The following is a 14,717-nucleotide window of genomic DNA, read 5'->3' as shown; positions in this document are numbered from 1 at the left end:
ACGAAGAGAGCAGAGGAGCAACTCAATATTAAAAGTGAAGAGTAAAATTCCAAAACACAAATCTTTGCTGATAAGTCAATTTAGAAAAGCACAAACACCCACACACCCACAAAGACCTAATTTCTCTTTCTGGACTGAGCCATATTTGCAATCAGCGTGAACTGTTATTCAATTAAGATCACCGCGAGCATCCCTCCTCTTGTGAAGAAATGACACAAATCCATATTAAATGTTTTGTAATAATGATTTAATGATGAGGGGGTTTGCGTGCTGCCGCGCATCGCAATTGACCCATTCAATTAGGCCTATCAGCACATCCAGAACACTCCACATCAGAAGCTGAGGAAACCAAACCATCCCCCTTCCAATAAGTCTCTCTCATCTCCATTGCATCTAAATGAAAAATCACGGCAGTGATTTGTAAATAATATTTTTAGCGGCGGGCGCTAATGTGGTGGAGCCAAGTCACCAGGGGGTAATTCAGGCATTCGTGTGCTTCAGAGTTATTTTGAGCACATTTTCCAATTTCGTGGGAAACTGGGAAATTCCGACGATACTCGAGTTTCCAAGTTGTGAACTTGTGTGACGTTTCAGGACTACAAGAATGGTGGAAAGTATGGAGTCTGTGTCACCAATTGACAGTAAAAAAATATATATATATTTTGTTATTCTGTTCATAGTAGCTATCATTTATTAGCTGTGACCAGTCATATATACAGTATAAGTCACTCTGTTGGTTGGTTGATGCACAAAAAAATGTTGGTACACAAAATCAATGTCAATGGAGTGGATGACATCACAATGGAGAGGATGACATCACTCTGACTGACATCACATATCTGGTCAAAGCTATTGCGAATTTGCGCTTGTTTTTTTATTACTCTCACATTATGGCCTATGTAGCTACCATAACCCACTACTTGCTTTTGGTGGCATCCATGTTTGTTGCTTGTTCTGGCCAAGAGCACTTGAATGGTGTCATGTGGTAATTACGACTTCACAACTGGTAAGGAGGGGATTCCGAGGAGCATGTGAATGCAGCACGAGGTGCAGTTCAGAGTGGAACAGCTCGGTGATTAAGCAGAGTTGACGATGCCTTGGCAGCGTGCCTCACCTTCCATCTTTCTCTGTGTTCTCTCTGTTTCATCTCTCTCTTCTCTGTCTTTTTCATCCCTCTCTTCTGTCTGTCTTTCTCTCCACTGTCTCCCCGGCCTGCTCGTTGTGGCGGAGGGGGAGCTAATAATCCATAATTTACAATAACGCTCGTTAATAATTAAGGGAATTGGAGCGTTCCCGAGGACGCCGGAGCAATTACCCCCCGAACCCCGACGCCGAGGCTGCGGTTTTAGCGGCTTTATTACAAAAGCCACGGCAGGGCCGCGCCGATCGAGCAGCGACCGCCGGAGGGGGAGGGGCCAGAGGGGTGGGGGGTGGGTTTGGGGGGAGGGAGGCTTGCCGTGCTGCTGGTCGGTCCAGGACAAGATGAGCGGGAGGGATTATGGCCTGGTAAAGCAATGTGACTGTGTGGGCATGTGCACAACCCCTGGCATCTGTTCTCCACACAGAGAAGGAGATACAGGGGGAAAGCAAAACAGACGGTGGTTTTGTGGCTGACAAGCAGATTGCACGCGATTGTTGGAGCCATTTCCATCGACCCCAAGAAAGCCTTTGACACACTCAACCACAATGTACTGTTGTCTAAACTGTCTATGCACTATCTCAGCACATACAATGAAAAGGATGACACCATACCAGAGTAATAGACCACACTGTACTTGAATTAATGGATAGTCATCTTCACTTTTACAGTGCTATATGGGGGTGCCTCAAGGTTAAATTTTAGGTCATTTTTTTGGCATCTACATAAATGACCTACCTCGCATCTGCAGAGATGTTAAAGGCACTAAATGCGATATTCAGCACTAGATGCCCACAAGACTATTATATATCTAGTGAGACATTGGTGTTGAAAGCACTGACCTAAAAAATACAGAAAGAGCTATCCCATTGATTTTGGGCTCCCGTTTTGAGTTGAAGTGGTGGCCGTCGCCATCTTGATTTTTCATCAGCAGAGTGGGAGGGAATGGGTTGAGTCCTTGCGCAGCTCATGTGAGATGGGGGTTTCCCAGAGCTGCAGCTCCGCCTGCTTTTGGTCCGTGATCGGCAAGCTGCATGATCACTGGACAGGCGTTAATCACCCCTTTTTCTATCATCTATTTTACTCCAAACGTGCGAGTTCTATAAAGAATTACCCCCCTACAGTTGTTATGAAAAGGTGAAATTAGCTAAGGCCAAGGCTGTAAAGATGCTTAATCACTGTTACAAATTGGGGCATTTTAACATGGGGGTGAACGGGAACGATGGGACTTCTGAGCCCTGCCTCAAGTGGCCATGCAAGAAATTACAGCTTTCAGTGTTACTTCCTGGTTGTGCCTTGCCCACTGGTTGAAAGCAGTGAAGGGCGCCACACCCCCTCTCTGTGTTGTGGAAACAGGCTTTGTTTATATCAGCCTGCTGCTTCTTCAGTCCGAAGGCTCCTGCTTCGTTTCTGTGGGTTTAGCTCTTTTCCACGTCTATCAATGGACAGAGAGCGGCCCAGCGAGGCTTGACAGCATACTGGATCAAGCCATGGCTGTGACTGAGGAAATAAAGTGGCCATGGCTGTGACAATAAGGTTAGTCACTGTTTGTATCGTGGTTTGTGTATTTCCTGATCTGTGTTTACAATGCGCGATGTTGGCTGTGGTGTGGCTGTGGCTCGCTATGCATGTCTCAATGGCATGGGGTTGCATAGTGTAGATAGCAGACGCTATCAGAGCAATGCGAGTGTTTAGGGTGGCATGGGAAGCCGTTGCTATGTGTTTCATAGACTGTTTGTGTTTACGTTTTGATGTTACAGCTCCAGCGTGACAGTGGGGAAAATCTTACAAATAGTGCCTTTAAAGTCGAGCTGAACCCAAAAATTACTTTTCTTTTCTTTTAGTTAAAATACCTGGGTATGCAGTGCACCTATTTAATAATGTATGGGGAAAAAATCACAAAAATCTAATTTCTTTAGTTTTTCACACTTTTTCACATCAAAAGTTCATTTTTCAAGATTTCATTGATAACAGTAATCTTTTGTAAGTTAAAAGTAATCTTTTCAGTAAGTTTGCTGACGTCACCTAGTACTAGGGGTGGGAATCACCAGATGCCCACGATACGATACTAAAACAATACTTGAGTCACGATACGATAGTATTGCGATATTGCGATATGCTAGTATTGCGATATATTGAATATTGCGATATTTCGATATATTGTCTAACTCCCTTTTCCTACCTTTTCTTTGACCTCACCGGAAGTAAAACATGCAGTGTTTTTTTGTTTTGTTTTGTTTTTGCCCAAAATGTAGGCTACATTATTAAGCTTCTCTGGACTCAATACGCCACTGCAGGCACGGACTGCAACATCGGGCACTTCGGGCAGATGCCCGGTGGCCTGGCATGGCATGGCCTGCAAAAATAATAATAATAATAATATCGATACTTGGCGTCCGAATATCGATACAATATCGTCAGGCAAAATATTGCGATACTATGGTGTATCGATTTTTCCCCCCACCCTAGTACTATCAAATTTCTACCCCATTTCAACCAATCATATCACGACATGGCAGCTGTCAATCAAATCTTCATTTCAGGATCATTTTCTCTTCCAAATGAAGTAGAAAATGGTGCCTAGTGCCTGTCATCTGGCAGAATTCCTATCCCATAAACTAACTACTAACTTGGCCAATTGTATGAAACATGAACAAAAAACAAAAATGATAATAAGAATGTAAAGAAATGTAACTAGCTCGTTAAAACGCGCATTCCAGGAATATCGTATTTACAGAAATAGCGATAAAGGCGCGCGCTTGAGAGCGTGGTTGTCAGGGGTCGCCCCTCGGAGATTCCAGGCGGGCAGGCAGCACCCATGCATCGGATTGTCCGCTCGCTCCGCACGAAGCAGGTGGCTGCCTGGTACTCCGCGGATCCCACTCGCGTAGCACGACAACACGCTGAATCCCACTCGATTTGGGGGTGGAACACACCATGATTGGCCAATGCCAAAGCCAGTCCCCAGAATTGTCAAATCAAATCATCGACACCCGGCATTGTGCGGCTTGTGGTCCGCCTCTCAACCCTGTCATCTCAGACAAGATTTGTTTGAGTCTCCGACGCTCGTGCATTTGCATTCACCTCCGGTTAACTTCGACTTGAAGGTGCATATATGCAGATGACACGGTCATACAGTATGTACATGCAGAATACAAACAAAAAGCTGCATCATTACTCACAGTTGCTATGGAGAAATGAACTGATTGGCTAAATGATTTCTTGTCTGACTTTGAATGTATCCAATATGTATTTCTCTATAAGACGCAATGAGACTCCTCCACCTGAGATCTTAGTGAAAGGACAGGGGGTGGAAGTTGTGCAACAGTTTAAATATTTAGGCATTACTGATAGTCCTGTCCCATGTGGCTTGTCGGGGGAAAGCCAGGACAAGCGGAGGGATTATGGCCTGGTAAAGCAAAAGGACTGTGACTGTGTGGGTTATCTATGCACCCTGGCATCTGTCTCCCACACAGAGCGAGAGAACTAGACGGTGGTTTGTGGCTGACAAGCAGATTGTCGGGATCCTGGATCATGTGTAAGTGTTTACCCTTCAGCACTGGAGTGACATTCCAAAATAAGATTTGACAGGTAAAGTTGAAGGAGGTCCTTGAGCGAAGATTTGATAGGCAGACAAAGGGGGTCCTCGAGCGCGAGTTTGACAGGCAAACAGAGAGGGCACCTAAAGGGAACAGCGTTTGTGTGTTTGTGGGGGGTGCTCGTGTCTGCCTTTGATAAGCCCAGCGCGACTGGAACTGGAGCTTTGCCCTACCCTGCACGGAGCAATCAGCGCAGCCATATTGGACTAATTAAGTCCCTTAACGAGATGTGCTAACGAGGATCTGGTGACAGAGCTTCCTCCCGCGGGACAGCGACAGGGAAACTCAGGGATTCTCACTTCCCCCGTACTTCTGTCTTGAGAATGCAACACTTGAACCTCGAAAAAGCCACTCCAATAGCTCAGGCAAGGCCCCCCCACCCCCCGTGACCTCCTCAGTCTCTGCACTCTGCTGCCCCCCGGTGACCTCCTCAGTATCTGCACTCTGCTGAATTGATAGTGAATGGGGACTGATTTGGCAACTCTGCGGTCACATTCCCAGCCAAAATCGCTCCACTTAATTACCTCGTTTTGTCTGTAATCACATTTGACGTACTGCTCCCTCTCCCCCCTTGTCCCCGGATCCGCAGTATATTTATATATGAGGTTGTTTCGGGCCTGCAGGCTTGCGGGGATAAAACACAGAGGAGACGGTGCGCGGCCGTAACTAAAACAAGGTTATTACCATCCGTATAATTAGGAAGGGATGCACCGTTTATAGGTGGCCGGTGACATTTTATAACATATACTGTAAATCAGCAGGCAGCAACGTTTCAGGAGCCGTATTATTCTCTCTGCACGAGCCGTGTCACATCGCTCACGCTGCCTCAGCACTGTGGAACAAAATGGCTTACGTAAGTCTGAAGCGTCTTGCTCGTATACTTAAAGGAGACAAAGAGAGAAAAAAGTTCAAAATAAGCATTGTTTCTTCCGTGCCTCGGTCCCATCCGGACGGGCTCAGGATGCAGCTTGTTTGAATGCCAACCCTTGAGATGATGGGGGGGGGGGGGGGGGGGTGCTAACGTTAGAGGAGAAGAGGGAGAACTGGGAAGGAGGGTGGGGGACAAATGTGGGAGCCGTTGTGCATGAAATTAAAAAGATACCTGGAAAATACTCCTGCCTGCCTGCCATGCTTTATGGAGGGCCCCTGCTGGTAGCAGGATTGTAGTCGAGTCCGAGTCCCACTCGACTCGAGTCCAAGTCCTGGACATATTTTCAGGACTCGTGACTCAACTTGGACTTGGCACTGGTCCAAGTTGACTCAGACTTGGAGGCTTTAATGATTTGGCATAAGATATTGATAGGTGTATTAATACTGTGACATTATTCAATGTTGTGCAAGGGCAGACAAGCGTCTACCACCTACGACAAACTCTGGACTCGGACTCAGGTCATGGGGACTTGACTCGGACTCGACTCAGACTCTTCTTTGGTGACTTGGACTTGGACTCGAACCCTGGAGACTCAAGATATAGTGACTTGACAAAAACACTGCCTGGAATTCTCTCTCTCTCTCTCTGTCTGTCTGCAGACCTTTAAGGAACGTCTAAATCGATAAATCTCCAGTTCCCCAGATCTCAGCATTAGCCGTTAGCTGTGCTATAGGGGGAGACCTGGGAGATGGATATTTGCTCAGCCACTCCTTCTCCTTTGAACTAACTCCCTGTTATTGTTGGGGGGTGGAGGGGATGAGGCACACCCCGCCTGTGCGCCTCACCCGCTCCACCCCTCTCGACCCGTGTCCTTGGTTTTTGGTTTAGCGCTCCCGAGGCGGAGCGCCTGCAGCCAGAGGGAGATATATGATCTGACCCAGACTTTAACTTAAGCACCGCGCCACATGGACACACACCTGAGGAGCTGGCCTCTACCTGGGAGCAGGACTGTTGTTCCCAATCCAGCCTTCAGGGGCTACAGTCATACCCACAGGACCGACATACATACAGACATTGCTTGGCCACCAATCTATGTGGGGGTGGGGCCCACAGGGCACATGCAAACTGCCATAAAACACAACAGAAGAAAAAGAAGACAATGACCTCATCGCTCTGGCCACCAATGGACGCTTATGGCTGGGCATGACATCAGTCATACCCACAGGACATACAGACATACATACAGACAGACGTTGCTTGGCCACCAATCGACAATTGTGGGTTTGGGTCCCACAGGACATTGTGGGGTTGGGTCCCACAGGACATTGTGGGGTTGGGTCCCACAGGACATTGTGGGGCTGGTGCCCACAGGACATTGTGTGGGTGGGTCCCACAGGACATTGTGGGGTTGGGTCCCACAGGACATTGTGTGGGTTGGGTCCCACAGGACATTGTGGGGCTGGTGCCCACAGGACATTGTGTGGGTGGGATCCCACAGGACATTGTGGGGTTGGGTCCCACAGGACATTGTGGGGTTGGGGATCACAGGACATTGTGGGGTTGGGGATCACAGGACATTGTGGGGCTGGTGCCCACAGGACATTGTGGGGTTGGGTCCCACAGGACATTGTGGGGTTGGGGATCACAGGACATTGTGGGGCTGGTGCCCACAGGACATTGTGTGGGTGGGTCCCACAGGACATTGTGGGGCTGGTGCCCACAGGACATTGTGTGGGTGGGTCCCACAGGAAATTGTGGGGCTGGTTCCCACAGGACATTGTGTGGGTGGGTCCCACAGGACATTGTGGGGCTGGTGCCCACAGGACATTGTGGGGTTGGGGCCGGCAGGACATTGTGGAGTTGGGTGATACAGGACATTGTGTGGTTGGGGCCCACAGGACATTCTGGGATTGGGGCCCACAGGCCATTTTTTTTTACCATTATTTATACAGGGGGAGTCTCACTGACAGCAATGCTCTCTTTTTCAGGAGTGCCCTGTTCACATTCTCACGCATGCACACACACACACACACACACACACACACACACACACACACACACACACACACACACACACACACACACACACACACACACACACACACACACACACACACACACACACACACACACACACACACACACACACACCTGGAAGCTGACCAGTACAATCACAGTCTGATCTGCTGGCCATTGATACAAGGCTATATAGCTTTGTGTGTGAGTAATTCACTGATGATGTCATTCATGCCTTCACAGTGGGACAGACAGAGAAACAGAGACACAGAGCCCCAGCTCCCATTTATATGCTGATGATTGCGAATCTGTGCTTGTTTTTGTGACAGTCAAAATGGAACAAAAGGTGTCCATGTACACAACTCAATAGAATAAACAAGGTAACAAAAGGGCATGGGGACATGAGGGGTAGGAAACATGACAACAGCCCGGCAGAGTAAAGCCCCCTGTGCAGCTCTGTGTCACTAAGTCATTCATGCTCAAACTGAAGAACAAATATCCCCAGTGTGCGAGCATAGAGGAGGACAGATGAGAGGAAAGGAGGAGAGTAGAGGAGAGGATGAGATGAAGGGAGAGGAGAGGATAGTTGAGAGGAGAGTTGAGGAGAGGATGAGATGAAAGAAGAGGAGAGGATGGAGAGGAGAGGTCGGGAGAGGAGGAGAGGACAGATGAGAGGAGGAGAGGATGGGATGAGAGGAGAGGTGAGGAGAGAAGGAGAGGTGGGCAGAGGAGAGGAGGAGAGGATGGGATGAAGGGAGAAAGGAGAGGTGGGCAGAGGAGAGGAGGAGAGGATGGGATGAAGGGAGAAAGGAGAGGTGGGCAGAGGAGAGGAGGAGAGGAGAGGCGGGCAGAGCAGAGGAGGAGAGGATGGGATGAAGGGAGAGAGGAGGAGAGGTGGGCAGATGAGAGGAGGAGAGGAAGATTAGTGATTCATGAGTAATTCTCATCTGACTGAAGGCGTTTTTGCCACATCACAGCATCCTGACTCATGGGTTGGGACCAGCCCTAAAGCTCCCCTCTATCTATCTAAGATGCCACGGTCGTGTTAGGGCATCTTCAGGTCTGATATGATTATGATGTAGCCTTCCAGCCATATTGTGGTTTGAAGAAAATAAATAACTGTTCTGTCAAAGTGAAATAATGCTCTTTGACACTAAGACCAAAGGCTTACTGACATGAAAGTTGTATTGGTCTTCCACTATTGACTGGCAGGGATTGATTCGCATTGCCTCAGGTTTTGTGGGTATTATGCAGATGGAGATCCAAACATATCAGTTCTTATTCATACAAGATTCAAGAGATTCAAGATTTTTTATTGATACTCTGTTGTACAAGTATGCACGTGTGAAACCCCTATGCTGTGGGCTCTATTACAGACAAGGTGCAGTAGGTAAATAGATGCGAAATAACAGCAAACAACAAATAGAGCAATAAGGCAACAGTTAAATAGGGCAAACAATGTAAGGCAAACAGTAAAAATAAGAAGTAGAAGTATTAAAATATTAAAATAGAATAAGATAGAATGAATATGAAAAAGTGTTCACAGTGTCCACTTGTCAGTGGAAGTGTGCAAACTACAATAACACTGGTTTATTGCACTGTTGTGTGTGTGTGTGTGTGTGTGTGTGTGTGTGTGTGTGTTATTTTTTGAGGAGTCTTGTGGCCTGCGGAAAGAAACTATTACGCAGATGGTTTGTGCGTGCTTTCGGGACCCTGTATCTTCTCCCTGAGGGCAACAGGGAGAACAGGCTCTTGTGCGGGTGGGTCGTGTCCTTGATGATCTTCCGGGACTTCCTGAGGCACCACTGAGTGTACAGATCCTGCAGTTTTGGCAGCTCACATCCTGTCACGTGCTGGGCCGCGCGCCATACCCTTCTCAGCGCCTTGTGGTCCATGATGGTGCAGTACCAGGTAGTGAAACTGCCGGTCAGCAGGCTCTCAATGGTGCCAATGGTGGTAGAAGTCCCTGAGGATTTTGGGCCTCAGGCCAAATTTCTTTAGGCGTCTGAGTCCGTGCAGTCGCTGTTGGGCCTTTTTGACGACTGGTGGTGTGGCTGGCCCACGTCAGGTCCTGGTGGATGTTGACTCCAAGGTACTTGAAGCTGTCCAGGAGGGGTGAGTCCCCCTCCCCTTCCTGTAATCCACAATGACCTCCTTGGTCTTAGAGACGTTCAGGGAGAGGTGGTTGTCCTGGACACTACTGTTCCAGGGCATCCACCTCTTTCCTGTAGGCCGTCTCATTGCCATTGAAGATCAGCCCCACAACCGCTATCGTCCGCAAACTTCATGATGGTGTTTGAAGTCTGTGTTGCTACGCAGTCGTGGGTGTAAAGGTCGTACCAGAAGCTGTTGAATGTATGCATCGATTTTGGCTATTGAAAATCTTAGGTTCCCGACGATAGCAGTCCGCCTCACGTAAGTGTCCAGGTGTTATGCCGAGTTTTGCACCCCTGCCCGGCCGCCGCCAAATGCATCCCCACCTCACGGGAGCATATTGTAATGATTTATACAGAAACAAAACTGTTTAAAAATTATATAATTGTCTGGGTAGACGTGACCTCCCTGTTTTTTTAAGTTAAAACAGCCCCAAAATATGGTGTGTGGATGCAATTCTCGGCGGGGGTGCGGAACTGGGCACGGCACCTGCTGCAGGTGCAAATTGGAGGCGTCCCAAGTAATCTGCGCCTCCAAAATACCAGCGCAAATTGGATAAAGCGATCAAGCACCAGAATTGTTCACAGGTGTGGCCAGGCAATGCCTGGGCGTTACATCAATCAAACCAATCAGATTCCCATCTCACAATCGCTGTAATAGTTTGCACGAGGCATGCAATATGCTGTAATTCTCTCCATGCGTAATTTGGATAGGCCTATCTCACAATAAACACCATCACATCATATACCTGTTAAAAACATGTGCACATTTTGTCGTAATGAAACGCAGGAGCGGTTGATGTGATACAAGGGATGTCTGTCCCTAATTATTTGAACATGCAGCAGAATCGTCATTCAGGAATGAGATCACATAGAGGTATGAATCGAGATTGCGATTTTATTATGATTAATAATTGTGCAGCCCTAGTTGTGAGTAGTAAGCATCCAGAGACTTACGCACATCCACTGGTTGGTGCTGAGCTCAACTGTACTAAACAGGAAAATAAACGAAAAAAGAGCTTGCAACACAATTTCTTGATAGCTCCCGTGGCGGACATTTATTGAGATGACAAACAGTTTCGGCCCGATTCGGGCCTTCGTCAGTGTCAAGTGAAAAATACATTTACAAAGGAAGTGCTTAACTCATTGAGTGCCATGGACGTCTTTCGACGTCCAATTAAATAGTGACGTAGAGTGCCACGGACGTCTTTCGACGTCCAATGCGTTTTTTGACGGTGGGACGTCGATCAAAGCCTTCCGCATTTCCTGTACAACTATTGTAGCTATTGGAGGTCTATAACCTATTTTACAGAACCCTTAGGTGGCGACAGTGCTCTCCAGATTACAGAAATGTCAGGAATACACAGCCTGAAATAGCCGTGATCAAAGTGAACCCGCTCATGCTGCAGCCCAGAGCCATGTAGATTGTTCTGGCTGCAACTGACGGGGGCTGCGAACACAGTCAATCCGCGCACACAACTGAGCCCTTCTGCCTCTGTCTATCTGTCAGCATAGTTTCTCCACATGATTAGCCGCTAGAAAAGCAGCAGCCGACAATGAAAAGCCAAACCTTTTACTGCAGTCCGCGTGTGGCTTCTCCATGTTGCGCTGCCTGGGAGGCGGCGCACCAAAAGCACTCCGAAAATAGACGCTGCGTGCGTGAGGCTGTGTGTTACTAGTGTGGGGAGGAGTTTTCAGCTGAGGGGGGGGGGGGGGGGGGGGGGGGGTTGGGGCACGCAGGGCAGGACACAACTACACCACATCACTACATCAGAAAATATTACCTAGAGTCAGTGAATGTGCTTGAAATGCTGCATTTCACAAAAGGCTGAATATCTCAGCTTATAATTTGAAATGCCTGAAAACGCTGAAAACAACCTATCTTCTCCGGCTCATAACTAAAGAACGGAAAATGGTATCAATAAACTTTTTTTTGCTGATGATACAATAGAGTCTCCTTGTTCTTTTTGCGTGTTCTGTGTTTACATAGTAATATCACACAATATTCTGTGGGCCTCGAGAAATCACTGAAAACGCTCTGAAAATTCTGGCACTGGGAGCGTCCGTTCTCCAAAAGTGGCTGGCACTCAATGAGTTAAATAGCATTTTCATGGGTCTTTGTCTCCGCCTAGTGGTGTGGAGGCAGACCCTAGTTGTGAGTAGTGACATCACTGATGACATCACTCACTGATGACGTCACTCACTGATGACATCACACTTGCTCAAGTGACATCACTGATAACATCGCTCACTGATGACATCGCAATTGTTCGAGTGACATCACTGACAACATCATCACTGATGACATGACAATTGCTCGAGTGACATTACTTCTTCTAATGGCTTTCTGGCAGACATGTTGCCTCTCACAGAATATTACACAAATTCCAGACTCGGGGGTCCGCCCCCTCCTCAATGTTCCTCCCTCCAAACGCCTCGCTCTCCTCTTCGACCTCCGTGTTCCCGAACCTCTCGGCCCTCGTGCCAGCATGCCAACCTCCCTCACTGCTCGACGGCCATCATTGGGCCAGTTTCCTCTCTCCTCCTCCCATCTTGTGCCGAGTATCATCACTGATGACATCACTCACCGATTACATCACAATTTTCGGGTGAAATCACTGATGACATCACTCACTGATGAGATCAAAATTGGTCAAGTGACATTACTGGTATTCTATGCAAAAGAGATATCAGTTATTTATGGCATCACTGGATTTATAGCATAACTGATGATGCCATAGACATTGTGATATCATCACTGATGTCACAAAACCTTCCCGACAGAGGCTATAAGTAGGATCAATAAATTAGATATAATGGAAAAATGACTGAACAATCCTCGCTGTTACTACGTAAACAACTAGCAGAGCTCAACAGGAACCCAGTCGAGAGCTTTTCGGCGGGTCTTATAGACAATGATAACATCTACCAGTGGGAAGTGGTCATCATTGGACCTCAAGATACATTGTATGAAGGAGGTTTCTTCAAAGCCAACCTGACCTTTCCCCATGACTACCCTCTGAGGCCTCCCAAGATGAAGTTCATCACAGAAATATGGCATCCCAATGTGGCAAAAAACGGTGATGTGTGTATCTCCATCCTGCACGAGCCTGGAGAGGACAAGTATGGCTACGAGAGACCTGAGGAGCGCTGGCTGCCCATCCATACAGTGGAGACCATCATGATCAGTGTCATCTCCATGTTGGCAGACCCCAATGGAGACTCTCCTGCCAATGTGGACGCAGCTAAAGACTGGAGGAAGGACCCCACCGGAGACTTCAAAAAAAAGGTGACACGCTGCGTACGGAAGAGTCAGGAGACTGCTTTCGACTAGAGCCTCACTCACCACAGGCAATGGCATCAGCCCAGACTTGGAACTAATCAACACGGGATTGAACTAGGGGTTGCAATTGGGTTTGCACTTTAAGTCAGCTAGGAAGACCAGGGTTCGAGTTATGGCTTTTATGGGGGGGGGGGGTTCTGTAAAATAGCTATTCTTAGAGGCACGCGCAGGGAGGGGGGTCGGTGAATATTAGCTATCGTTATAAAAGTGAGAGAGGGAGGGAGAGAGAGAGAGAACTCACTGCTCACTCCCAACACTTGATGAGAGAATATGGTGCTTAGTTCTTTTGGAAGACATATAGCCTATTAATCTTGTTAGGTAAATAGGCTAGCTAACAGGCTACTCATTGAAAAATGCAGGCTAACAGGCTACTCATTGAAAAATGCAGGCTACCAGGCTACTCATTGAAAATGCATTATATGTGATTAAAATAGTATAGTTGGTGTATATTAGCAACCCCACAGATGTATGATTTTACTGCTTTCATGGGGGCTCAGACACTTCCTTATTGTAGCTCAGCCCCCACATAGCTCCAGCCCTGCGGGAGACCACTTGGCTAAGGTTACCAGACCCTGGTTTTCGTAACCTGTCCCCGGCTGGAGCTGTCCCCGAAAATGTCCCAGATTTTCTACTGGTCTACTGGATTTCTTTCAGAGGCTTTAGCGGGCTCATTATTAAAGCTAGAGTGAAGATACTGATATGAGAAGACCTAAGGAATCGCATTGGCCCCGCCCATTTCATCCTAGCGTGTCGGGAAGAGGGCTAAATAAAGCTCCAAAGTTAGGCTAAATTTTGACAGAGGAAAAACTGGCATGGCCATTCTCAAAGGGGTCCCTTGACCGCTCACCCCAAGATATCAATGAGAGTCTCCCCTTTACAGACATGCCGATAGTTTTTGCATGCAGTATAAATGTGTTATTTTCACCTATTCGATTAGAATATTTCTGCATACTCGGTTCCCTAAACATTGTTGGAATTGCATAAATTGAGTATGACTCGAAAGCTGAGACTTGTGGATTCAATGATCCCAATTGTATTCATGTGCGATGCTTTTATTGATCAAAGTAGCTATTTCATTGTATAGTGAGACCATCTTTCAAAACTTGACCTCACTGTCGAAAATGACCTATCGTGACCTCTAGGATAATCACAGCCTCATGAACTTCACAACCACAAGCATTCAGGGGATATGGCTTTATATTGACAATAAGGAAGTTTCTGAGCAATTTCCAGAACAGAAGTGCTCACCACCCAATCGCCAAATGCAATTCTTTTACACAAATCTCCAAATGTCAAAAGTTTTGACACCTACAGTAATAACACCATGCATTTTTCTATGGTGTTCCTCAAGGTCTTGGTGTCTTAATGTGGGAAATTGGGGGGATATTAGTCGGCCCGGACCATAGTTTATTACAGTCCATGCTAACCTGAAATCCCTGGGAAACCAGTGACTTCCAGAAAGTCTGGATGCAACGGAGGAAGATTGGTGATGCTGGAAAGACGGCTGACCTCCAGGAAAGACTGGCGTGGACAATGGGCTAGCAACCCCTTGAGCAGCACTCGCAAGAGAGCACAAGCAAGCTACAGAAACAAATGA

General features: G+C 47.3%; 1 pseudogene across 1 annotated transcript; it reads left to right on the top strand.

Moving 5' to 3' along the window:
• The first annotated feature begins 12,601 nt into the window (after positions 1–12,601).
• LOC310789821 (ubiquitin-conjugating enzyme E2 G1 pseudogene) lies at positions 12,602–13,111 on the top strand (annotated as a pseudogene). The gene has a single exon. The product of its transcript is annotated as a ubiquitin-conjugating enzyme E2 G1 pseudogene (transcript).
• Positions 13,112–14,717: the final 1,606 nt, after the last annotated feature.

The sequence above is a fragment of the Poromitra crassiceps genome (assembly GCF_964638095.1).
Source record: "Poromitra crassiceps genome assembly, chromosome: 15".
Taxonomy (NCBI): domain Eukaryota; kingdom Metazoa; phylum Chordata; class Actinopteri; order Beryciformes; family Melamphaidae; genus Poromitra; species Poromitra crassiceps.
Note: the sequence above shows the minus strand (reverse complement) of the source record. Positions and strands in the feature narration are given on the sequence as shown.